At 39.2% G+C, this 26,283-nt stretch overlaps 1 non-coding gene across 1 annotated transcript; it reads left to right on the top strand.

Moving 5' to 3' along the window:
* The first annotated feature begins 16,098 nt into the window (after positions 1-16,098).
* Positions 16,099-16,170, top strand: TRNAQ-CUG (transfer RNA glutamine (anticodon CUG)). Its single transcript has one exon. It is a non-coding gene; the product is annotated as a tRNA-Gln (tRNA).
* Positions 16,171-26,283: the final 10,113 nt, after the last annotated feature.

Here is a 26,283-nt window from a genome sequence, read left to right on the forward strand (position 1 = left end):
GAAATGTGCCTTTCTTCTCTTCACCCAGGAATCAGCAACCTGCTATGGCTAAGTCCCTATGGTGTAGGTAAATTTGAATCTACTCCTCTGGCAACCTTCAAAGTGCTCTGAGAGGGACTAAATGTCTTCTCTGTTCTTCAACTTCATAAACTTAGGCTTGAAGGTGGGAAATCAATTGTCTACAGACTGAACAGATGAATAGATGGGGGGACCATGAATGACCTCATAGATGTCTGACTGTAAAGCTCATGTTTTTTTCTACTGCCCTCCTCTGCTGAAGTGACCTGCCTCTGTCCATCCCCCTTCCTGTGTGAGTTCACGAGTTCTGCCTACAACGAGAGCTATGGGAGTAAAAGGCAATGATGTCCTGCTAGTTTGGGATGACCCACCCCTCAAATCTCCTCTGCTGGATTATATCATAGATCATAGATGTATCTGTTTGAGGAGGCAGAGGCCAATCTTCTGGAGACGATCTAGAATAAATGAAGGTGATATTTCATTCTGATTAGTTTCTCTGACTTATGTGGGCAGCTTTTAAGTCCTATGAATAAACATGAATGGCTAAATAAACCAGTATTTAGGTCACACTGCAGAGCTCTTGCTCTCCCTTCTATCCTCTCTAGGTTGGCCATTATATTCAGATTTCCACGGAAAGAAGAAAATTGGATAATATCAAAGTATAGTGACAGAGTGCTCTTAATGGTCAGTTAAGCCCATCTCAGTTCAAATGCCTACAAATCAGTATTTCTCTTTGAAGTGAGGTCAGAATACCTATATCCTAAGGTTGTTGTAGGAAATCCAGTAAGAAAATGGATATGAAAGCTCTTTGTAGGAATGCTTTTGTATTAGTGACCACTTAAAAAATATTTGGCAGGTGCCTGGGTGGCTCAGTTGGTTGGGCATCTCCCTTTGGCTCAGGTCATGATCGAGGCCCATGTTCGTCTCCCTGCTCAGGGGCAGCCTGCTTTTTCTCTCTCCTTCTGCCTCTTCCCCGGCTTGTGCTCTCTCTCTCAAAAAAATAAATAAAATCTTAAAAAAAATATTTGGTAAATGCCTTCAATCTGTAGTAGGAAGCCTTCAAGCATTCCATATTATGGGCCAGTGGTTCTCAAAGTGTGACTCATTGACCATCAACGCCAGCATCACTTGGGAACTTGTGAGTATTGCTAATTCTCAGGCTATCCCACAGAATCAGAAACTGGAAGTGGGGGCCAGAAGTCTGTGTTTTAGCAGTCTCTCCAGGTGTTTCTGATGTGCTTAAAAGTTTGATAATCACTGCTGGCAGATTGTGGGCCTGTGGGCTGGAATCTGTCTTTAGTGATGACACCACTAAGGTCCATCAGTCCCTAATGAGTGTTTTGGACTGAGCCTCACTTGTGTCTTGCATCTGCCTTATTTGCATCCCTCCCCTGGCACTGCTGGTGCTATGGAGATTTGACGTGTGTGGAGGGACAGTGGGGAGGCAGTAGAGAGAGAAGACTGGCCCCAAAATAAGGCCCTTTGCTTTAATGAACCAGGGATCCTATAAGGAGACAGAGGCTGACATTTCAAATAGTAGAAGTAGTGATCACCATTAGTGTAGTTTTCAGTTTCTTAGTAGTTGATAGTTGTTGATTCTTAACAGCTGGCATGAAGATTTTGTTTCTGGAATTTAAGGGTTTAATCTTGTTGTCGATAGCCAGAACACAGCACAATTTATGTCCATTACATCTCCATTTCAGATGATCTTTTCGAAGTCCTCTACTACTGCATTTCTTCTGGCAAAATCCCGTTTTGTTTTCACACCTTCTCAAAAATAAATGACCTGTATAAAGGAATTTTATAGCTAATTAAGCCAAAGATATTTATCTAAGTAAACTTAAAACAGCAAGCTTTTTTGAGCATTGATTATTTGAGTCTTTATCAGTTGCTTTGTTATATTTGTCCTATTAGTGAAAACCTCCTCTGAGGAATAAATGAGATTTTATGCATACAGAAACATGTGGGATTTGTATATATATATAAGGGCTTACCATTCCTGAAATGAGAATTCTGCATGCAAACTTTACCCAGAATTCTATTTTTCATTTTTTTAAAAGATTTTATTTATTTATTTGAGAGGGAGAGAATGAGAGACAGAGAGCACAAGAGGGAAGAGGGTCAGAGGGAGAAGCAGACTCCCTGCTGAGCAGGGAGCCGGATGTGGGACTCGATCCCGGGACTCCAGGATCATGACCTGAGCCGAAGGCAGTCGCTTAACCAACTGAGCCACCCAGGCGCCCCTATTTTTCATTTTTTAATGGAAAAAAATATAGCATATCATTACACATCAACACAAAATCCCCAGTTTTCTAAAATGTAACCAAAACACATTTAAACATCTAAGTAGAACTCACAAACTATCCTCTTAACATATGAACTGCTTAAATCGTTGTAATGCTCCTCAGAATTCCAAAACACACATAGCTTGTTGACACTTGGGGGGATTTCCAGAATGTCTTTACATGTTTCTGAGGTCTTACAAATTATATTTGGAATGTAACTCTATGCTTGTCTTACATATGATGTTCAAAATGTATCGAGTGATAATCATCTAAATTTTTAACATATAAACATTGGTTACATATAATAATGAGATATCTGCACAATTTCTGGTAATTTTAGGAATAAAATATACAAGAGGCATTTTACTAGGAATACACTAATCAGAGAGACATTCTGCAGGGTGTAAATATTTTGTATGTGCATAATATATGTGCATATGATATACATTTACAAAGTCTTCCATCACATGGTTTAACATATAGAGCGCCTTGAAGGGATGTTGGGACTCTTCCCCATCTTGCTTTATGTTGAGTCACATTTTCTTTTATTCAACCAAAATGTGTATAATCAGAATTAAGCAGGACAGGCAAGGTTAGGTGCTTACATTGGAAAGAGGAGAAAGCAAATAACAAGTAAGTAAATAGCTACGGGTTGATCTAAGTATTATTAAGGAAAGAAGTAATGTAACAGAGAGCAACTGAATTAGAGCTACTATTGACAGGATGATAGAGGAAATTATCCCTAAGGAAGTGATATTTGATGCTAGACATGAAAGATAAAAAGGATCCAGCTCTGTGAAGAGCTAGAAGATGGTAGAAGGAAAGGGAATAGCATAGGCAAAGGCCATGAGCTAGTGAAGAGCTTGATGTACCTGAGGGTCTTCTGTTGTTTCCATGACTCTTCTCCCTCTTCATATTGTGTCTCAAGTGCTCTTGCAATGGTCCTTGGACTTACACTTCCTTTCCAGCCACACCCTCTTTTAGCCTCTCTTCCTCACCATCTCAAACATCTCCATGGATATGACACTCAAATGTCTTCCTTCTGCTGGGATATATGGATGGAAATCTTAGATCAGGTCTCTTGTTTCCTTCTTTCCATTCTTGATGTTCCATGTACCTTGGTGTTTTGTGGATTTTCTCTCCCAAATATCCTTCCTAAGTGTTTCATTTTTAATGCCACCAGATCTTGGAGATAGATTGGCTAATCTCACAGAATAATCCTGAATTGCTTGTGTTTGCCTAGAAAGGGAACCTGAATTTTCTCGGGGCCCTTTGGTTTAGAACTAGGACACCATGTGAATATGTGATGTATGTCATCAATGTTCCAGAAGCAGGGAGAGAAATTGTATAATCTAAACTCATAGAATTTTGAGACTATATTAGACCAGGAACATTTTCTGAGGCACCCCTCATACCATTATTAATTTTCTCCTATCCTTCAATTTGAACAGTCTGCTAGTAGTAGAGAATGGAGACCAGTGAGGTCTGCCTCAATTGGAGGCAGGCTGTCGAGTAACACAACTATTTTTCTGTTACGAAGTTCATCCTCAAAGTTAGTCTGGCACTTTGTGCCATATATTTAAAAATTACAGATGAGATACAGGCCAGTGCGAAAAATAGAACCATAGGTAATGCATGGGTGAATAACTCTTCTCAACCCTGGGAAGAACTTTCTAAGCTAATGGAGAATGTAAAGAAAAATACCAATAGATTTGATATGAAAATGAAAATTTCATGCCTCAATAAATTAATAAAAAATTAAAAAGTGACCAATAAGTGATTGCCTTGGGTGTGTGGGGTCAAGTGAGAAGTGACTGCTGATAGGCATAAGGTTTCTTTCTAGGATGATGAGGAGGTTCTAAGTTAGATTATGATGATAGTTGCGCAATTCTCTAAATAGACTGAAATGCATTGATTTATACACTTTAAATAAGTGAACTATATAGTGTATAAATTCTATATCAATAAAATTAAAAATAACCAACACACAATAATTTACAATACATGAAATGCTAAAGTTGACACACCTGTCAGGTAAAAGTAACAAATAATAAGAAAGCACTAATGTACTAAGAGTAACCATTTGAAAATATATGCCAGTTCCCTTAAAAAAAATAATGCTCTATATGACATAGGTATGAAAGTACATATCAATAAAGGTATTAAAAAGCCAGCACACAATATTTACAGTAATATCAAGTTTCAAAGTTAATATACTCATCTGGTAAAAACTAAACAAATTAGTGAGAAAGCACTAATATACTAAGAGTGGCGATTTTAAAATGTATGATGGTTCCCTTAAAGGAAATAATATGCTGTAACCTGGAAATGGAGCTTCTAAAATTTGCTTATATATCAGAAATCCTACAATGATTTATGAACTAGATTACAACACTGTTTATAATACTGACACATTGGAAAAAGCAACAATACAATAGAGGTCTTTCCAAGTAAATGTTGGTATAAAAATAGAATAATAAACATCTATGGCAAATTGTACTTTTGAGGAGTATTTAAAGGTCTGTAAAATTTTCTTCATAAAATGTTAAATTAAAAAATCAGGTTAGAAATATGCATATGACTTGGTCAACATTTAGAAAATCTAAGAGGTTATTAAATTGTAAGCAATTTTGGGGGCACCTGGGTGGCTGAGTTGGTTAAGTGGCTGCCTTCGGCTCAGGTCATGATCTTCAGGTCCTGGGATTGAGCCTCACATCAGGCTCTCAGCATGGAGCCTGCTTCTCCCTCTCCCTCTACTCCTCCCCACTGCTCACTGTCTCTCCTGCTAGTTCTCTCTCTCTCTCAGATAAATAAATAAATAAATAAGATCTTTAAAAATAAAAATAAATAGGGTGCCCGTGTGGCTCAGTCATTAAGCATCTGCCTTCAGCTCAAGTCATGATCCCAGGGTCCTGGGATCGAGCCCCACATCGGGCTCCCTGCTCCGCGGGAAGCCTGCTTCTCCCTCTCCCATTCCTCCTGCTTGTGTTCCCTCTCTCGCTGTGTCTCTCTCTGTCAAATAAATAAATAAAATATTAAAAAAAAATAAATTGTAGCCAAGTTTTTGATTTCCCAAATACCTGCGGTATTCCTGTCTTAATTTTGTAAATATAAACTATAGAATTAACGAAAAAGAAGGAATGCTTACACAAGTAGCCTGAAATATGACATGGGACTTCCAGCAGTTCTGAATCTTTCCCCCATGTCCACCCAGGATAGTTTCCTTCACTTTTCCACTTTAGAGTCCTATAGATATTTAGAAACAGCCTTTCCTGTCCTGTTAATCACATCCAAGAATAAAAATGTGGAAGGCCTTCTTTGTAAGACCAAGAAAATGAGAAGTAATATTGTAGAATTGTTACTTCAGGAGTAATACTTGGTGCCATACAAAGTGAAGTGAAGCAGGGCTGGCCCTAAGTGATGGGATAGAGGGAGAGTTGGAACAACAGGACCATCTCGGCATTTGGATTCTCATTATTCTCCTTAACTGCCAACCGTAGACAGTGCTGTGTTGTGAGAGCCTTGGGATCTCTTAGGACAGAGATGTTCTGAAGAAATAGGGCAAACCTCAGGGACGCCTGGGTGGCTTAGGTGGCTAGGTGTCTGCCTTCAGCTCAGGTCATTATCCTGGGGTCCTGGGATCAAGTCCCACATCGGGCTCCTTGCTCAGTGAGGAGTCTGCTTCTCCCTCTGCTTGTGCTCTCAGTTTCTCTCTCTCTCTGACAAATAAAAAAGAGAGAGAGAGAGAGAGAGAAGAAAGAAATAAAGCAAACCTCAGCCTGCTGTCCTATGAGAACACGTCTCCCAATCCCCTGGACAGTATGACAATAGGGACTCTATGTGCAGGACCCTGTTTTAGGTTAGTGTTTCTTCTTCCCCAAGATTTTATTTACCTGAGACCAAGTGGGCCAGGAGGAAAAAAATTGCAAGGATGAATAATAGGGACTTCATCGCTCCTGAAAGACAGTGGGTTCTATGGAGTCCAGAACTCTCTATTCAGTGTGACTCTGAACAGAGGTCTCTGTTGTCCTCTCTAAATGGGGTTGGGCTCAGCCAGTAGACTGGCAGCTTATAGGATACTGTGTCAAACTCTATTGGCTAGCAGCTCTAATTGAAGCACCACTGTTCAGAGTCCTGTACTAGGCATGCCTTTAAGGAATGTGAAAAATAGAAGAGAAGGTGCAAGAATGGTATGGTTTGGAGAGAAAGGCACTTACAAGGGTAATTTATTCTGATTCTCCAGGCCTGAGCACTCCTACCTGTTTTTTTCACAGCTACTTGTGTTGATTCTATTAGTGTTTTTATCTTACTGTATTGTGACAATCTGTTCACCTGTCTCTCTCTCCCTCTAAAATGGAATGTCTTTAAGGACACTGACTACATATGATTCTTTTCTGTTTTTCAGTACTGGGTACAAAGAAGTACCTACGTAATTGCTGACTGAATAGATTAATACTCTTTTGATAATAGGAACTTCAAAAAGTTTTTCCAAAGAAATAAATCAGTGATCAAAGATATATGTACAAAGATGTCTTTAAATCCCCCTTTAAGTCCATCAGTAGAATATCATTAAATGAAGTGCTTTCATATGATTTAATACCATGCATCTGTTAAAAAGAGTGCAGCAGATTTGTCTTTCTAAACATATTTTTGAGTGCAAAAGCAATGCTATAGAACAATATAGTAATGATTCTAATTTATGTAAAACAGTATTGTGTGTATGTATGTCAGTAAAAGTATCAGCTAAAAGGGGTGGAAGGATACACATCATTTTAATAATAGTTGTTTCCTCTGGATGGTTTAAGGCAGGTAGTCAGAGTAAACTGTAAATTGCATTAAAATTTTTTAAGTGGCCCTCTGGATTGTGACTGGAATTCATAAGATCTTGGAGATTTCCTTCTTTGTGAAGAGATTTTATTTTTTCCTTTCTTTTACAGATTTATTGAGATATAACTGACATATATTAAACTGTATTATTTAAAGTGTTCAATTTGATGAGTTTGACATATGCAAACATTGGTGAAACCACCACCACAATCAAGATAATACCTCCTTCAACCTTCAAAGATTCCTTGTGCTTCTCTGAAATCCATTTCTTTCTTCCCCTTCCTCCATATTTCTCAGACAACAACGGTCTGATATCTGTCTATAGATTGGTTTGCAATTTCTAGAATATCACATAAATGAAATTATACACTATGCATTCTTTTTTTAGCCTGTCTTCTTTCATCAGTGTAATAATTTTGAGATTCATCCATGTTGTTGGGTATAATAATACTTAATTTGCTTTCATTGATAATATTCTGTTCCATTTGTGTACAAAAATTTGTTTACTCATTCACCTCTTAATTTTCGTTGTTTCCAGATATTAGCTACTATAAATCTATTGCTAATCATTTGTGTGCAAGTCTTTGTGTGTATATATGCTTTCATTTCTTTTGGATAAACAGCTAGGAGGGGAATAGGAGGGTAGAGTCACATGATAGGCATATATTTTACTTATCAAGAAATGGCCAGGTACCTATCTGACTTAGTTGGTAGAGCATGTGACTCTTGGTATCAGGGTTGTGAGTTCAAGCCCCATGTTGACTATAGAGCTTACTTGAAAGAAAGAAAGAAAGAAAGAAAGAAAGAAAGAAAGAAAGAAAGAAAGAAAGAAAGAAAGAAAGAAAGAAAGAAGGAAGGAAGGAAGGAAGGAAGGAAGGAAGGAAGGAAGGAAGGAAGGAAGGAAGGAAGGAAGAAAGAAAGAAATGGCCAACTTCTTTTCCAAATCGTACCATTTTACATTCTTACCAGTACTTTGTGAGAGTTCATTTGGATATATATTTAGAAGTGGGATTGCTAGATCCTATGACAGTTCTATTTTTAATTTTTTGAGGAACTGCTATACTGTTTTCCATATCGGTTATCCCAATTTACATTCCTATCAACAGTGCACAATGGTTCCTTTTTCTCTGCATTCTTGCCAACATTTCTCATTATTTCTTGTCTTCTTTTTAAAACATTTTTTTATTCTTATGTTAATCACCATACATTACATCATTAGTTCTGGATGTAGTGTTCCATGATTCATTGTTTGTGCATAACACCCAGTGCTCCACGCAGAATGTGCCCTCTTTAATACCCATCACCAGGCTAACCCATCCCCTCACCCCCTCCCCTCTAGAACCCTCAGTTTGTTTTTCAGAGTCCATCATCTCTCATGGTTTGTCTCCCCCTCCGATTTACCCCCCTTCATTCTTCCCCTCCTGCTATCTTCTTCCTCTTCTTTTTCCTTAACATATATTGCATTATTTGTTTCAGAGGTACAGATCTGTGATTCAGCAGTCTTGCACAATTCACAGCGCTCACCATAGCACATACCCTCCCCAATGTCTATCACCCAGCCACCCCATCCCTCCCACCCCCCACCACTCCAGCAACCCTCAGTTTGTTTTCTGAGATTAAGAATTCCTCATATCAGTGCGGTCATATGATACATGTCTTTCTCTGATTGACTTATTTCACTCAGCATAACACCCTCCAGTTCCATCCAAGTCCTTGCAAATGGCAAGAGCTCATTCCTTTCGATGGCTGCATAATATTCCATTGTGTATATATACCATCTCTTCTTTATCCATTCATCTGTCGATGGACATCTTGGCTCTTTCCACAGTTTGGCTATTGTGGATATTACTGCTATAAACATCGGGGTGCACGTACCCCTTCGGATCCCTACATTTGTATCTTTGTGGTAAATACCCAGGAGTGCAATTGCTGGATTGTATGGTAGCTCTATTTTCAACTTTTTGAGGAACCTCCATACTGTTTTCCAGAGTGGCTGCACCAGCTTGCATTCCCACCAACAGTGTAGGAGGGTTCCCCTTTCTCCGCATCCCCGCCAACATCTGTCATTTCCTGACTTGTTAATTTTAGCCATTCTGACTGGTGTGAGGTGGTATCTCATTGAGGTTTTGATTTGGATTTCCCTGATGCCAAACGATGTTGAGCAATTTTTCACATGTCTGTTGGACATTTGGATGTCTTCCTTGGAAAAATGTCTGTTCATGTCTTCTGCCCATTTCTTGATTAGATTATTTGTTCTCTGGGTGTTGAGTTTGATAAGTTCTTTATAGATTTTGAATACTAGCCTTATCTGATATGTCATTTGCAAATATTTTCTCCCATTCTGTCGGTTGCATTTTGGTTTTGTGGACTGCTTCTTTTGCTGTGCAAAAGCTTTTTATCTTGATGCAGTCCCAAGAGTTCATTTTTGCCCTTGCTTCCCTTGCCTTTGGCGATGTTTCTAGGAAGAATTTGCTGTGGCTGAGGTCGAAGAGGATGCTACCTGTGTTCTCCTTTAGGATTTTGAAGGACTCCTGTCTCACGTTTAGGTCTTTCAACCATTTGGAGTCTATTTTTGTGTGTGGTGTAAGGAAATGGTCCAGTTTCATTCTTCTGCATGTGGCTGTCCAAGTTTCCCAACACCATTTGTTGAAGAGACTGTCTTTTTTCCATTGGACATTCTTTCCTGCTTTGTCAAAGATGAGTTGACCATAGAGTTGAGGGTCCATTTCTGGGCTCTCTATTCTGTTCCATTGATCTATGTGTCTGTTTTTGTGCCAGTACCATACTGTCTTGATGATGACAGCTTTGTAAGAGAGCTGGAAGTCCGGAATTGTGATGCCGCCAGCTTTGCTTTTCTTTTTCAACATTCCTCTGGCTATTCGGGGTCTCTTCTCGTTCCGTACAAATTTTAGGATTATTTGTTCCATTTCTTTGAAAAAAGTGGATGGTATTTTGATGGGGATTGCATTGAATGTGTAGATTGCTCTAGGTAGCATTAACATCTTCACAATGTTTGTTCTTCCAATCCATGAGCATGGAACGTTTTTCCATTTTTTTGTGTCTTCCTCAATTTCTTTCATGAGTATTTTATAGTTTTCTGAGTACAGATCCTTTGCCTCTTTGGTTAGATTTATTCCTAGGTATCTTATGGTTTTGGGTGCAATTGAAATGGGATCGACTCCTTAATTTGTCTCTCTTCTGTCTTGTTGTTGGTGTATAGGAATGCCACTGATTTCTGTGCATTGATTTTATATCCTGCCACTTGACTGAATTCCTGTATGAGTTCTAGCAGTTTTGGGGTGGAGTCTTTTGGGTTTTCCACAGTAAGTATCATATCAAAGAGTGAGAGTTTGACTTCCTCTTTGCCGATTTGGATGCCTTTGATTTCTTTTTGTTGTCTGATTGCTGTGGCTAGGACTTCTAATACTATGTTGAATAGAGTGGTGATAGTGGACATCCCTGCCACGTTCCTGACCTTAGGGGGAAAGCTTTTAGCTTTTCCCCATTGAGAATGATATTTGCTGTAGGTTTCTCATAGATGGCTTTTATGATATTGAGGTATGTACCCTCTATCCCTATACTTGGAAGAGTTTTGATCAAGAAAGGATGCTGTACTTTGTCAAATGCTTTTTCTGCATCTATTGAGAGGATCATATGATTCTTGTTCTTTCTTTTGTTAATGTATTGTATCACGTTGATTGATTTGCGGATGTTGAACCAGCCTCGCAACCCAGGGATAAATCCCACTTGGTCATGGTGAATAATCCTTTTAATGTACTGTTGGATCCTATTGGCTAGTGTTTTGGTGAGAATTTTTGCATCCCTGTTCATCAAGGATATTGGTCTGTAATTCTCCTTTTTGATGGGGTCTTTGTCTGGTTTGGGGATCAAGGTAATGGTGGCCTCATAAAATGAGTTTGGAAGTTTTCCTTCCATTTCTATGTTTTGGAACAGTTTCAGGAGAATAGGAATTAATTCTTCTTGAAATGTTTGGTAGAATTCCCCTGGGAAGCCATCTGGCCCTGGGCTTTTGTTTGTTGGGAGATTTTTGATGACTGCTTCAATTTCCTTAGTGGTTATAGGTCTGTTCAGGTTTTCTATTTCTTCCTGGTTCAGTTTTGGTAGTTGATACATCTCTAGGAATGCACCCATTTCTTCCAGGTTATCTAATTTGCTGGCATAGAGTTGCTCATAATATGTTCTTATAATTGTTTGTATTTCTTTGGTGTTGGTTGTGATCTCTCCTCTTTCGTTCATGAATTTGTTGATTTGGGTCATTTCACTTTTCTTTTTGATCAGTCTGGCCAGGGGTTTATCAATCTTGTTAATTCTTTCAAAGAACCATCTCCTAGTTTCATTGATCTGTTCTACTGTTCTTTTGGTTTCTAGTTCATTGATTTCTGCTCTGATCTTTATTATTTCTCTTCTCCTGCTGGGTTTAGGCTTTATTTGCTGTTTTTTCTCTAGCTCCTTTAGGTGTAGGGTTAGGTTGTGTATTTGAGACCTTTCTTGTTTCTTGAGAAAGGCTTGTATTGCTATATACTTTCCTCTCAGGACTGCCTTTGCTGTATCCCAACGATTTTGAACAGTTGTGTTTTCATTTTCATTGGTTTCCATGAATTTTTTTAATTCTTCTTTAATTTCCTGGTTAATCCATTCATTCTTTAGTAGGATGCTCTTTAGCCTCCATGTATTTGAGTTCTTTCCAACATTCCTCTTGTGATTAAGTTCTAGTTTCGAAGCATTTGTGGTCTGAAAATATGCAGGGAATAATCCCAATCTTTTGGTACCAGTTGTGACTTGATTTGTGACCTAGGATGTGATCTATTCTGGAGAATGTTCCATGGGCACTAGAGAAGAATGTGTATTCCATTGCTTTGGGATGGAATGTTCTGAATATGTCTGTGAAGTCCATTTGGTCCAGTGTGTCGTTTAAAGTCTTTATTTCCTTGTTGATCTTTTGCTTAGATGATCTGTCCATTTCAGTCAGGGGGTGTTAAAGTCCCCCACTATTATTGTATTGTTGTCAATGTGTTTCTTTGCTTTTGTTATTAATTGCCTTATATAATTGGCTGCTCCCACGTTAGGGGCATAGATATTTACAATTGTTAGATCTTCTTGTTGGATAGACCTTTTATGTAGGAAATAGTGTCCTTCCTCATCTCTTATTACAGTCTTTGTTTTAAAATCTAATTTGTCTGATATAAGGATTGCCACCCCAGCTTTCTTTTGGTGTCCTTTAGCATGGTAAATGGTTTTCCACCCCCTCACTTTCAATGTGGGGGTGTCTTTGGGTCTAAAACGAGTCTCTTGCAGACAGCATATTGATGGGTCTTGTTTTTTAATCCATTCTGATAGCCTGTGTCTTTTGATCAGAGCATTTAGACCGTTTACATTCAGGATAACTATTGAAAGATATGAATTTAGTGCCATTGTATTGCCTGTAAGGTGACTGTTACTGTATATCGTCTGTGTTCCTTTCTGGTCTATGCTGCTTTTAGGCTCTCGCTGCTTAGAGGACCCCTTTCAATATTTCTTGTAGGACTGGTTTTGTGTTTGCCAATTCCTTTAGTTTTTGTTTGTCCTGGAAGATTTTTATCTCTCCTTCTATTTTCAATGACAGCCTAGCTGGATATAGTATTTTTGGCTGCATATTTTTCTCGTTCAGTGCTCTGAAGATATCATCCCAGTCCTTTCTGGCCTGCCAGGTCTCTGTGGATAGCTATTGCCAATCTAATGTTTCTACCATTATAGGTTACATATCTCTTTTTCCGAGCTGCTTTCAAGATTTTCTCTTTGTCTCTGAGACTCGTAAGTTTTACTATTAGATATCGGGGTGTTGACCTATTTTTGTTGATTTTGAGAGGGGTTCTCTGTGCCTCCTGGATTTTGATGCCTGTTTCCTTCCCCACATTAGGAAAGTTCTCTGCTATAATTTACTCCAATATACCTTCTGCCCCTCTCTCTCTTTCTTCTTCTTCTGGGATCCCAATTATTCTAATGTTGTTTCATTTTATCGTATCGCTTATCTCTCGAATTCTGCCCTCGTGATCCTGTAGTTGTTTATCTCTCGTTTTCTCAGCTTCTTTATTTTCCATCATTTGGTCTTCTATATCGCTGATTCTCTCTTCTGCCTCATTTATCCTAGCAGTTAGTGCCCCCATTTTTTATTGCACCTCATTAATAGCCTTTTTGATTTCGATTTGGTTAGATTTTAGTTCTTTTATTTCTCCGGGAAGGGTTTCTCTAAGAACTTCCATGCTTTTTTCAAGACCAGGTAGTATCTTTAAAATCATGATTCTGAACTCTAGGTCCAACATCGTACTAATGTCCGTATTGAGTAGGTCCCTGGCAGACGGTACTACCTCTTGTTCTTTTTGCTGAGGTGATTTTTTTCATCTTGTCATTTTGTCCAGAGGAGAATAGATGAATAAGAGAACAAAATGGTAACAGGTTAACAATGTCCCCAGCAAATATACTCTAAACAAATCAGAAAAGACCTGAAATCAGGGGAAAAGAAAGGGAAAGAAAGAAAAAAGAAAGAGAAAAAAAAAGAAAAAGAAAAAGATAAAAACAAACAAAAGCAGAACAAAACAAAAAAAGAACAGAATATGATCAAATATGATCAGGCTAGTGCATAGATCAGTGCCACACACTAGATTTTGGGTGTACTTTGGTCTGTTAGAAGAAAGTGCCTCCTAAAATTTTAGAGAAAGAAAGACTTATATATGTACAAAATAAGGGTTGATACAATGAAGGGATGGAAGATGACTGTAAAGATGAAAATTATAGAAGATTTTATAAAAGGAATTGATAAGTTGTTTGAAAAAAGAAAGAAGATTTAAAAAAAAAGAAAAAAAAGGGAGAGAATGTGATCAGGCAGGAGACTAGAACAAAGCCATACACTAGTGATTTAGGGTATATTTTGATGTGTTAGAAGAAACTGTATCTCAAAATTTTAAAGAGAGAACAACTTATATATATATGCCAAAAATAAGGGTATCTACTATGAAGGGATAGAATATGACTCTAAAAATGAAAAATAAAAATGTTTATTTTCAAAAAGGGATTGATAAGATCTTGACTGAAAAAGGGAAAAGAAAAATTAAAAAAAAAACAGTTAAAAAATTAACTTTGAAAAACTAAGGAATCATGGTAAAAAAGCCATGAATTCTATGTGCAGTATTCCCCTAGTGTTGGTGTTCTGCCATTCTCACTGATTTGTAAACTTGGTCTTGGCTGGCTGTTCGTGCTGATCTTCCGGGGGAGGGGCCTGTTGTCGTGGTTCCCAAATGTCTTTGCCGGAGGTGGAATTGCCCCGCCCTTGCCAGTCTGGGCTAAGCAATCTGCTCAGGTTTGCTCTCAGGAGGTTTTGTTCCCTGCAAGCTCTTGGTACAGCTTTGGAGGACGAGAGTGAAAATGGTGGCCTCCCAATCTCCGCCCAGAGGAGCAGACAACTTGGGGCCCCGCTCCTCAGTGCGCCCCCAGAGAAAAGCAGTCAGTCACTTCCGTGTCCCCGATCTCCGGCCACATTCCATGCTCCCCCAGCCTGTGACCGAGTGTTTCTATCTCTCGCACCTGACTCAGTGTGGAGTCTCCAAACCCAGCAGATCCCTGCAGTGTGCTCCCATCCTGCTCCTCCCGGGGGAGGAAGGGGAATCTCCCTGGATCTGCCGCTTGTTGGGTCCCTGCTGGAGGAGCAGTGGCCCGACTGGGCCGCAGATCACAGTTTATGGCAACCCCAAGCTGAGAGCCCGGGCCTCGGCTCCGTCTTTGCAGCCGGCTTCCCCACTCCGATCCCTGGAAGCTCTGCCTCACTCAGGCACCCCCGGTCTTTCTGTGACCCCGAGGGTCCTGAGACCACACTGTCCCACGAGGGTTCCACCGCCCGTTTAGCCACTGGAGCGATGTCCCTCAGCGGAGCCAACTTCTAAAAGTTCCGATTTTGTGCTCCGCGGCTCTATCACTTGCCAGAAGCTGCCGACAGAGGCCCCCTCCCCCACCGTCTATCCTCCCGAATATCGCCTCGGATTCACTTCTCCGCACGTCTTACCTTCCAGTAAGTGGTCACTTTTCTGTTCAGAGAGTTGTTGCTATTCTTCTCTTCGATCTCCTGTTGAGTTCATAGGTGTTCAGAATGGTTTGATCCCTATTCAGCTGAATTCCTGAGACCAGACGAAATCCAGGTCTCCTACTCCTCCGCCATCTTGCTCCGCCTCCTATTTCTTGTCTTCTTGATGACAGCCATTCAAACAGGTGTGGGGTGATGTCTCATTCTGGTTTTGATTTGCATTTCCCTGATTACTGGTGTTAAGCATCTTTTCATGTGTCTGTTGTCCATTTGGATGTATTCTTTGGAAAAATGTCTATTTTATCCTCTTCCCATTTTAAAATTAGATTGTTTATTTTTCTGTTATTGAGTTTTGTGTGTTCTTTATATATTTTGATTATTAACTCTTTATCTGATACTGGTTTGCAAATATTTTCTCCTATTCTGTAGGTTGCTGTTCTCATTTTGTTGATCATTTCTTTTGCTGTGCAGAAGTTTTTAAGTTTGAATAGTCCCACTTGTTAATTTTTGCTTCTGTTGCTTGTTCTTTTGGTGTCATATTTTAAAAATCATTGCCAAGACCAATGTCACTTATATGATAGTCTAGAAATTGCAAACCAATCTATAGAGAACTTGTAGAAATCTACCTGCCTGAAGGTGTATTGTGTGCCAGTCTCAGCCTATCAGTAACTGGTGTTGTGGTTGGACCAGCCCTTGTGGTTATGATTGCAAGATGTCCTTTAGCAATAACTATCAGGAAACTTTGAAAAAATAAAGTTTTATTACTTATAGGGCATGGAAATTATATAGCACATCTGAGGCCACACAGGGAAGTCATGGCTAGAGAGAGAGTGTGCACAGGGGTGTGGGGTTCTGCTTTTATTTGGGTTGAGGGTTGGGGTCTAGGATATTATGAACACCTGGCTGACTCAGTGGGAAGAGTGTGTGACTCTGGATCTCAAGTCGTGAGTTCGAGCCCCATGTTGGGTTGTAGAGATTACTTAAATAAATAAAACTAAAAAAAAAAAAAGGTAAAGCACAGGAAGAGAAAAAAACTAGTGTCCCAAGTGGTCAGTTATTGAAATCAACCAAGATCTCTAAAACAAAGGAACCTCAGTGAAGGGGGTGGGGGTAGTGGCTCTTTTTCTAGCTCTGTGGCTGGCAGTGTGTTTATTAGAGACAGCCATTGCTGAAGTGGATGCCTCAGCAATCAAAGCTTAAGTCAGGCACTTGCATTACAAAAAACAAACAAACAAAAAAACACAAAACAGTTGCTTGGGTTTAGGCTACAGGGAAACTCCTGGGGAGAATGGCAGAGAGGGAAGAATAGGAGTTTGGACACAGTGGAGAGGAATTCCATGAGAGCCACCTAGGGTGACACTGCACGGGGCTAAACTGTGCAGTGTTGGGGACATCTCCCACCGAGGAGGTGGAGAGCAGTGAGTTAGTGCCCGGCTACCCCAGTTGTATGGGTCACTTGCTTCTTTTCATTAGAACCCAGAGTACTGGGGCAGGACTCCCATGCCAGGGGGAAGGGAAGAGACAGGGAAGGGAGCAGATAAGAATATCAAAAGGCCATAGAGAAAGCAGTTCCTGCTGACTGCTTTTAGACTTCAGTAGGAAGTCTGCACACAAACCTCTGGGAGTGTCCCACTGGAAGATTGCCTCACCTGGTCCACAGGCACCCACAATGCCCCAGTGCTAAGCCCACACCTCCCCCACTCTGCAGCCAGATAGATCTTTGTGTGGCAGCGACAGTAGTTCAGGTACATGTGTATGTGGGTAAGGAGAAACCACGAGCTACAGTGCCACCTTCTGGAAACTAAAGGGAGGCTTCCAGCAGCCAGACTGGTGAGTTATAACAAGAGAAAACAATAAAAGCTTAAGAATTCTGCCACAAGGGGCGCCTGGGTGGCTCAGTCGTTAAGTGTCTGCCTTTGGCTCAGGTCATGATCCCAGAGTGCTGGGATCGAGGCCCGCATCGGGCTCCCTGCTCCACGGGAAGCCTGCTTCTCCCTCTCCCACTCCTCCTGCTGTGTCTCTCTCTGTCAAATAAATAAAATCTTCAAAAAAAATTTATGAAAAAAAGAATTCTGCCACAAGATGGAACAAGAAAGGCAGAGCTGGTCTACCCATACACAACCTAGGAAAACCAGTTGAACCAACACCAAGGAACAGTACCACATGGGAAGACAACCAGTAGAGATTTAAGGAGGTTTCTGCTGCTTCGCATGTGAAGGCAGCAGTGAAAAATGCAGGAACGTGAAGAATCAAAGAAATATGCCATCACTGTAAGATATCCATAATTCTCCAACAACTGAGCTCAAAACTAGACAATACTGCAATCTAGCTGATAAAGAACTCAAAATAGCTGTTTTGAAGAAACTTAATGAGCTACAAGAAAACTTAGACAGTTCAATGATATTGGGGGGAAAAATGAACAAAATGAACTCTTTATCAAAGAGATTGATACTAAAAAAGACCCAAACAGAAATTCTGGAACTAAAGAATTCAGTGAATTAAATGAAGAATATAATAGAGAACATCTTTTTGAGAAGAGAGCAGATGGAAGATCTTATTAGATAGGAATTTTAGATAGGAAGATGGGAATTTTGAACACAGAAGAGAACAAAGGAAAAAGAATAAAGTGAAGAAAACTTGTATGTTCTATGGGACTGAATCAAAGGGGAAATATTGGAATAACGGGGATGCTAGAGAGAGAAGGGAAGAAGAAGGGGACAGAAAACCTAAAGAAATAATGGCGGAAAACTGCCCAAACTTGGGGAAAACTTGACCATCCATAGTCACAAAGCTATAATAGATCACCCTATTATCTCAGGGCCAAAAGACCTCCAAAACACAATATAATAAAACTATTCAAAATCAAAGATATAAAGAGAATCCCAAAAGGCAACCAGTGAATGAAGAGTGTAATCTACAAAAGAAACCCGATTAGCTGTCAGCAGATTTCTCAGTAGAAACCCTAAGGAGACAGTGGAGTGACATGCCAAGTGATGAAAGATTTAAAATTGCCAGCCAAGAATATCTGACAAAATTGTCCTTCAGATATGAGGTAGAAATAAAGACTTTTCCCAGACAAACAAAAGTTGAAGGAGTTCTTCACCACTGGACCTGCCTTGTAAGAAATGCTGATAGGGGTTCTTCAAGTTGAAATGAAAAGATGCTGATCAGCGCCATGGCAACATATGAGAGTACACAACACACCGCTAAAGGTAGAAAATGTTAGTCAGATATAGAAAACTCTAATTTTATAATAAGATGGTGTATGAACCACTTAACTATAGTATAAAGGTTAAAGGAAAAGAGTATTAAAAATCATTGTGTTGGTTAATTGAACATAATAAATTAAATTTAAAAATAACTATAGTTACTATAATTTTTAATGAATTGACAGCATAAAAGAGGTAAATTGTGACATCAAAAATATAAAAGGGGAGGAGACTTATAGGTGAATGAAGATTAAGTTGCTTTCAGCATAAAATGGACTGTTTTGTCTATGAGATGTTTTATGTAAGCCTCAAGATAACCACAAAATAAACATCCAAAGTAGGTTCATGAAGGATAAAAAAAAAGGAGGGAGAAGGGGGAGAACAGAGCATTCCACCATGGAAAATCATCAGTTTACAAGAGTAGTCAGAAACAGAGGAGAAAAGGAGCAATGGAAATATGAAAGAACCAGAAAGCAATCAATAGGATGCATTAGTAAGTTCTTACATATCAACAATTACTCCAAAGATAAATGGATTTAATTCACCAATCAAAAGGCACAAAGTGCCTAAATGGCTATTTTAAAAAAACAGACCCAACTATATGCTGCCTACAAGAGACCCACTTCAGGTTTAAGAACACACATGTGCTCAAAGTGAGGGGATTATTTCATGCAAGCAGAAATCAGGAAAGTGTGAGTGTAGGCTGTAAGCCAAAAATGGTAACAAGAGACACAGAAGGCCATTATATAATGATAACGATGTCAATACATCAAGAAGATATGAAAATTGTAAATATATATACAACCAACATTGGAGCACCTGAATGTATTAAACAAATACTAATACATCAGAAAGAAGATTTAGACAAGATTACAACAATAGGACACTTCAGTACCCCATTTTCAGCAATGGATAGGTCATTGAGACAGAAAATCAATTTAAAAAATTGGAATTGAACCATGCTTTAGATCAAATGGACCTAATAGACATCATACAAAAAAATAAATTAAAATGGATCAAATAGTTAAATGTAAGTGCTGAAACCATAAAACACTCAAAAGAAAACACAGGAGTAAATCTTCATGACCTTGAGTTGGACAATAGTTTCCTAGATAAGGCCCCCAAAGCAGATAAAAACTGTTATATTTTACATTTTTAAGAATCTTTTATTTCTTTTAGAGGTGGGGAGGGGCAGAGGGAGAGAGAAAGAATCCCAAGCAGACTCCTTGCTGACTGTGGAGCCCAGCATAGGGCTTGATCCTACAACCCTGAGATCACGACCTGAGCTGAAAGGAAGAGTCGGACACTCAACTGACTGAGCCACCTAGGCACTCCCAAAAGTGTTATATTTTAAGACACTATCAGTAAGATGAAAAAGAAACCCAGAGAACGGAGGAAATATATATCATATATCTAACATATCAAATCATATATGTAACATGGACAGCATAAACTCAAGAGATGGGGAATTTCAGACTGGAGCTGGAAATGGTACAAAAAGGAACCAAATGCAAGTATTATGTTTATATATGAAGATAGCAGCAATTTGGAGGTAAATTCCCATATAGGGAAGTGATGGGTTATTGAGCTACAGGGAATCCTTAAGGACAAAGATAAAAAGAAAACAAAAGTTATTATGATGAATGATGAAGAAAACCTATATTCATGAAAATGGAATATCTAGGAAGTTTAGAAAAACTGAATGATTGATGTAGTGAAAGAATCATCATCACTCTGTACCAGGTAATGTTTGAAGCTTTATATCAAGTTTTAGGAGTGACCTCCAAACTTTTTTGAATTTTGAGGGTGCAGTTTTCCTAACACAACTTAAAATTGGAAAATAAGATATTACATCATAAGTGTATATAATAAAAAGATATGATTGTTGGTGTATTATAAACATTGACATGTAAATTATAATTTAACTTTTTAATTCAGTCTGAATACGTAACAATGACAATTATCCATTTAATGAATATATAAAAAAGCTTTTTTAAAGCAATTAGAAGCATTACATCATTTTTTCCTCTAAAGCTTTTATTCCACAAGTTTAAGTTTTTATTCCACTCTCCTCACAAAACATGGATATATATTGTAATTTATTATAAAATCTCGATGAACATAAAGCCCTAAATTTTTTGAAGATTTTGGGGGTTTTTTTGCATTTTCTCATATTATTTTTTTATTATGTTCAGTTAGCCAACATACAGTACATCATTAGTTTTTAATGTAGTGTTCAACGATTCATTAGTTGAGTATAACACCCAGTGCTCATCACGTTTTTAAAGATTTTATTTAGTTGTTTGAGAGAGAGAAAGAGAGTGCTAGCACAAGCCAGAGGGAGGGGCAGAGAGGGAGAACTAGGCTCCCTGCTCAGCAGGGGCTTGATCCCAGGACGCTGAGATCATGAGCTGAGCCGGTAGCAGATGCCTAACCGACTGAGTCACCCAGGTGCCCTAAAGCTCTACATTTTTAACAATATATTCAAGATTGAGTCATCATTGCAATATTTGGAACAAAATTGATTAAAGATGCATAAGCATGTTATCAAACATGAAAAATAATTATTAACCAAAAATAACTTTTTGTTTTACTACAAATGCATATCTTTAGTAAACAGATGGTACTTTCTTTCTATTAGTTTATGAATACATAGATGAATATTTCTTTTTACTGGAGTGAGATGAAGACCAGCATCAACTTTTTTCCATGTTTTACTTTGAAAAATGTAAACACTGAAACTCACATCAATAGGTAAATGTGAAAGTTGGAAGATTAGGCATTAGATAGTAGATAGATAGATAGATAGATAGATAGATAGATAGATAGATAGATGATAGATCACACAGTTTTTTCAACTCCTTACAAATTATATGCCAAAAATTCCTTAGTAAGCTATTATTAAGCTTCAGAAAAGCTTAATTTCAAAGCTTTATCCACCATTAGCTTAATTCTTCCTGGTGTCATTGTTTTGGTAAACAAAAAATTTTCAGTTGCTTGGATTTCCAAAGGATTTATTACCCAAAGTCTATGATTACTCACCTTCTGAACACCAGCAGCAGTATTTCAGTTATCCACTGATTTGACACCTGGAAGTTTGTCCATTCTGGGCAATCCATGACTGTCAAATAAAGGACGGGTGAGAAGTACATTTTCTTTTCAGAGTGGAAGAAGAGAAAATGAGAAAGTGGAGGTAGAAAAGAAGAGCCTGTTAAGAATGTTCTGAGCATGATAAGACATTCAGAAATCGAGGGTCTAAAAATGGATTCCCTTAAATTCTCAATGTGTACACCTTGGAAAACCTTTTTGAGGCTGGTATCCCAGTTTGAAGACTACTGGTTTATATTGTGTGACTTTCTAATATTTATTGAGATGATTGCATGAACCATATGTTCTCAAGTTTATATTGAGCATTTACAATGTGCAAGACACTGGTCTAGCAGCTTGAGACATAGCCAAGAATAAGATCAAGGTGTTAGGACTATATGGACATTATGGTCATGATGATAGTCCATAAATAAGTAAATAACTCAATAATTCAGTAGGAGAATGAAGAAATATACAAAATAATTTCAAAGGACTTAAGTGATAGGAAGAAAATAATACAGAGTAGTGAGGAGTGGTCTCATTGCCAAGGATTGTTTCTAAGGAGATGATATTTGAAGCAAAGATGTGGAAAAAGAGTAGGCTGAGGCAGACTGGTGGTCTAGGGAGGCCTTCATAGTGAAAGGATGCCTCTGTGAAGAGTCAACACATGACCTTTGTGATTTAGGTGTCAGCTATGCAAAGAAATAGAGAAGAGAAATTTAGGCAGAGAGAAGGTGATCAGTTTGTTCCAGTTTGCTAAAGACTTTCTTGATATTGGCACTCTAATTCTTGTATTCTGGGAAAACCTTCAGTCCCAAACAAAGATGGTTTGTCAACCTAACAGGGGGTCTATGATCTACTGGAATAGAGGTCCCTTGAAAGGTCAGTGATCTGATGGCCAATATCCAAACTGCAGTTACAGTCACTGGCAACTTGACTTAGATAAAATAAAAAGAATTAGAGGAAAAAGCCTTCTTGATTCTGAGACATTTATGCACTTGAGGCTGTGGCTTTCAGTAGCACCCCAGACTTAGCCAATACGTTAACAATTAATCAACTTTATAGTTAATAACTGCATTTCTGTGATATCAGAGTTAACTCACTGACTCATCAGTCACCAAACAACACTCACATGTATCTAGACACACAAAGCATAGAAACCCTACATACAACAAGCATTTGTGGACAAGATGAAGATCTGGAGAGGCATGATGTGAGATCACTATAGTGGGAAGTTGGACTTTTCATTGGAAAGATAAGTAGAATTTGTGATGCACCTTTTAATTTCATATGATGCTCTCAAGGCAAGTCCCACTCTCATCTCTAGTTAAATTAGTATTTGTGCAGAATGAGGTGGTTTCTAACTACCATCTCTATCTAGTTAAATCAATATTTGTGGAGAATGAAGTGGTTTCTAACTATAACTGGATTAGTTTCTAGTTTCTAGTTGAAGTTTCTAGTTGATTAGTTTCTAGTTGAAGCCTTAAACAAAAATTGGCCTAATGATACAGATAGGGATTTAAACTCTTAACTTACAATAAAAGGGGTGGCGAGTGTGGGAAAGGGACTTGTCTGAAACTTTTTCTGTACCTTCATAGGTTCCTCTGTATATGATAGTAGTGGTTCAGGGATTATTAAAGTCAAAATCCTTGTCTCAACCATAAAGGCAGCTCCAAACTGTGGTCTTCATTTTGTTTTGTTTTTATTTTTGTTTTTTGGTCTGGAAAAATACACAGACACACAGATGTTCTCTTGAGACCAGTATATTTTAATACATCGGAGGAAGACAGATAAAGAATTTCAGCCCAATAAAGAGAACTCCTGTATCTTCTTATGCACTTCCCTTTACACATTTCCACTCTTGGTGCTTATCTTGGCAATAGCATTATGTCCATCTACATGCCATCCAATCCCCAGTAGAATTGTCCCTGGGGAAATAACATCAATAGAATTGGCTCCCTGGATACTACTCCCAGTGCTTATCTCTAGTGTCCCATACCCAGATGAAATGTTAATTTGTACCATTAATGGTCTCAAGAGGATGTGCCAAAGCTTGGGAAGAAACTTCTTTTAGGTCTCAGTTACTAGGCTTTCTGTGGGTTTGGTTGAGTCAGGTATGAACTCATCATTCAAAAAAGAAGCAGGGGAATTTGAAAAAAAATCCCAAGTATTAATATCAGTAGTTATCTCTTCTTCAAAGGGTATAAGACGTGGTGGTATTTTAGTGTATCCGTGATCTTCTTTTATGGGAATGCAGCATGTTAGCTTGTTCATACAAAGAAGCTTGTACCTCTCAACATGAAAGCATCGTTTTCTGCAGTGTCCTATATTATTCTTCCAACATCTTTCAACTTTCCAGCCAGCTGCAGGGAATAAACGAGTAGGTCAAGTTTTTGACTCTAGCAACAATGTGGTAAGCATTAATTCAAAATTTTGACAACTATTGCTACTCCCATCTAGACTAATATGATAAATACTACAAGCCATTGGGGGACAAAAGAGAAAACTGAAACTATATATTAAATATTGTGTCATATGCCATCAAGGAAATGGGGGGGATGGGGAGAGAGAGAAAGAAGGAAAGCAGAAGAAGGAAGGAGGAGGAGGAAGAAAGAGAGACAGAGAGGGAGACCTATGTAGAGCTGATATTTAAGCCAAGGCAAGAAGGATGGAAGGAGCCAGCCAGGTACACAGGAGGCAGAGATTGTTTCAGAAAAAGACCAGCAAATGGTCAGTCTCACTGCTGAGAAGCTGCATTGTGTATCTGGAGAAGATATCTGGAGAAAGCTGATTGAGTCTGAAGTGTAATGTGCAAAGAGCAAAGGAGAAAGAGATGAAATGAGCTTGAAATGGCAATGCCATCCCCCACTCAGATTAGGCCATTATTAAGCATTTTTGTTTCAAAACATAGTCTGACCTAATTTATGATTTAGATCATTAGTTTGGATTTTATGTGGAAATTATATTAGGGAAAAGAAATAATAGAATCAGGAAGGCATGTTAGAAACATTGGCTAGGTAAGACATAATGGTGGCTGGAACTGGGCTTCAAGAGCTGTGGAAAGAAGAGGACTGATTTAAGACATTGGTTGCTTGGATATAAGGTCAGAGGAGGATGGAGGAATCAAAGTACATTATTATATTTCTGTTGAGATAGGGAAGATTAATGGTGCTCACTATTCACAGAATAGTAAACTGAGAAAAGAACAAGATTTGGAAGGAAGAGAAAGAGGTGGGCTCAAATATTTGCTTCAGGGCATATAACATGTAATATACCTAGGGTGTCAAGAAGGCAGTGGAACATACCCGTAGGATCTCAGCAGATAAGTTTGGACTCTAGATGCAAATTTTGGAATCATTGCTTATAGATATTTAAAACTGCGTAATGGATAAAGTACAGTAGTTGGAATAACATGGGATAAAAGGGGGCCAAGATTAAATTCGGGTGAGTGTCAATATTGAGAGCTCAAATAGGAGGAAAAGACTCAAAAGAAACAACCATATGAACAAAACAAGAGAATGGGGCACTAGAGAATTAGATTAGTTTCTCCCAAAGCAGACCTTGGGAAAAAATTTGAGTATAATAATTGAATTGAGAGGCATTCTCCTCCCTCCTAAATCAGTTTAGAAGTGGGATAGTTAGGGAAGTAAGAAAGTAAAAAAGAGCTAGAAGGAGTTAAAATGGTGGAGTAGTGGGGGACCTATGCTTGCCTCATCCCTCAAACACAGCTAGATAAATATCAAATCATTCTGAACACCTAAGAACTCGATCTGAGGACTGAGAGAACAAACCTCACATCTAGAGGGAGAAAAACAGCCACACTGCGGAAGGGAGGAGCTGCAGGGAGCTGATTTAAGGGAGAAAAGATTTGTGGGTACTAAAAGGGGAGGGAGCTCTGAGCATGGAGAGAGAGAGGGAAAGAAAAAGAGAAAGCAGTGCACAGGGTATTGCACAAGAAAACTACTCCAAAACAATTGACTGGGAAAAGGAGAGGGGCTGATTATCGTAAGTTTTTAAAAGCAGTGGAGCTCAAAATCAGAAGTTTTAGAAGTCCATGCCATCGAGGGGATCGTGCCTGCCAGGCTTTGCGGTGCTCCTGTGGGGATGGAGGGCAGAGGCCTGGGAGCAGACAGTGTGATTTTAGGATCCTCTGGATGGCACTGGAGAGACCGTTCCCCTTCTTGGAGTGCATTTGGGAGAGGTGGCACTGCCTCTCAGTGGACAAAAGAGATGGTGGGAACTATTGAGCAGCCCTGCTAATTAGCATGGCAACAGAAGCACCTGCTGAAGGTACCATAAACTCCGAGCCCCTGTACAGTAGTGCAACCACTTTTCTGGGACAAACTGGCATCAGCCACGGTGCAGCAAGACCCACCCCCAGAGGATCAGCACCAGTCCACATGACACCAGATCCCTAAAATTTGGAGTTTTGAAACCCAGCCACTCGCCTGAGATAAAACAAAGGAGCACTGTGCCACCAGGTAGGGAGACATCTTGGACATAGACAGGGTGAAGGCAAGGTTCTGATAGAAGCCTGGAATGCATGAGGGGGAGATTATTCACACTTCTGTAAGGGCTTCCTGAACAGTGGCAGGCACAAACTCCCCTCTCCAGGGACTAGAGAGCAAGTCAATGCCATTTTTCACCCTGCCCATCAGCAAACAGACTGACTTCAGTGAGCAACAGTGGAGACTGGAGCCACCTACACCAAGCCCGGCCCCTCTGTGCCCTGCAGGTGCATCTTTACTAGAGCAAGTCAGCCTGAGAACCAATGAAGCAGGCCTCT

Source organism: Eumetopias jubatus, unplaced genomic scaffold (assembly GCF_037043125.1).
Source record: "Eumetopias jubatus isolate StellerSeaLion01/CBP00866 unplaced genomic scaffold, mEumJub1_p1.0 scaffold_9, whole genome shotgun sequence".
In the NCBI taxonomy this organism is placed as follows: domain Eukaryota; kingdom Metazoa; phylum Chordata; class Mammalia; order Carnivora; family Otariidae; genus Eumetopias; species Eumetopias jubatus.